The 1,456-nt window shown below is 37.2% G+C and overlaps 1 non-coding gene across 1 annotated transcript; it reads right to left on the reverse strand.

Annotated features, from left to right (window-relative positions):
- Window positions 1-1,029: 1,029 nt before the first annotated feature.
- Window positions 1,030-1,136, reverse strand: LOC128626949 (U6 spliceosomal RNA). Its single transcript, XR_008391066.1, has one exon. It is a non-coding gene; the product is annotated as a U6 spliceosomal RNA (small nuclear RNA).
- Window positions 1,137-1,456: the final 320 nt, after the last annotated feature.

Consider the following 1,456-nt stretch of genomic DNA (forward strand, 5'->3'; position numbering starts at 1 on the left):
CTTGTTTGTTTTGTTGTTTAGCTTCCTGTTAAACGTGAGATCATATGGTATTTGTCTTTCAGCACCTGGCCTATTTCACTCAGCATAATGCTTTCCAGTTCCATCCATGTTGTTGCAAAGGGTAGTAGCTCCTTCTTTCTCTCTGCAGCATAGAATTCCATTGTGTATATGTACCACAATTTTTGGATCCATTCATTTACTGATGGGCACCTAGGTTGCTTCCAACTCTTGGCTATTGTAAATTGTGCTGCTATGGACATTGTGGTGCATAGGTTCTTTGATATTGATGTTTTAGGATTCTTAGGATATAATCCTAGCAGTGGAATTGCTGGGTCAAAAGGCAGGTCGATTTTTATTTTTCTGAGAAAAATCCATACTGTTTTCCATAATGGTTGTACCAGTCTGCACTCCCACCAACAGTGAACTAAGGACCCCGTTTCCCCACAACCCCTCCAACATTTGTTGTTTGTTGCTTTGTTTATGATAGCCATCCTGACTGGTGTAAAGTGGTATCTCATTGTGGTTTTAATTTGCATCTCTCTGATAGCTAATGATATTGAGCATCTCTTCATGTGTCTCTGAATGTTCTGTATGTCCTCCTTGGAGAAGTGTTTGTTCAAGTCCTTTTCCCATTTTCTAATTGGGTTGGGTGTCTTCTTAGAGTGGAGTCGTGCAAGTTCTTTGTATATTTTAGAGATTAAACCTTTGTCTGAGGTATCATTGGCAAATATGTTTTCCCATACAGTTGGTTGTCTTGCTAATTTAATACTGTTTTCTTTAGCTATGCAGAAGCTTTTTATTTTGATGAGATCCCATTTGTTTATTCTTTCCTTTACATTCCTTGCTCTAGGGGACATATCAGTAAAGAAGTTGCTGCGTGAAATATCTGAGATTTTCTTGCCAATGTTCTCCTCTAGGACTTTAATGGTGTTATGACTTACATTTAAGTCTTTTATCCACCTTGAATTTATTTTGGTGTATGGTGTAAGTCTGTGCTCAAGTTTCATTTTTTTGCATGTAGCTGTCCAGAAAAATATGGAACGCTTCACGAATTTGTGTGTCATCCTTGCGCAGGGGCCATGCTAATCTTCTCTGTATCGTTCCAATTTTAGTATATGTGCTGCCGAAGCGAGCACGAAATTAAATCATTTTTGTGTTTACATTGCATGCCCGTGTTTACATTGCATGCCCATCTTTAAAAGTTAGCATGACAATAACAGTTCTCCTCAGTGCTGTGGGCTGCAATGCTCCTTACATGTCCATGCATGACTATTTCCTGGCAAATAGGGTATAAATTGATGTCAACATTTATTTTAAATTTGCTATAAGGAAAAAGATCTCAAAATAGGCATATTCAAAGATTTCTTCTAGTAGGAAAATTATGGAGGAACAAAAACTGTTAAACTAGAATTTACAAATTTAAAAAACCCAATTTGAGAGCATTAGATTATTTTTG

The sequence above is a fragment of the Artibeus jamaicensis genome, unplaced genomic scaffold (genome assembly GCF_021234435.1).
Source record: "Artibeus jamaicensis isolate MK-2021 breed Jamaican fruit bat unplaced genomic scaffold, CSHL_Jam_final contig_241, whole genome shotgun sequence".
Taxonomy (NCBI): Eukaryota; Metazoa; Chordata; class Mammalia; order Chiroptera; family Phyllostomidae; genus Artibeus; species Artibeus jamaicensis.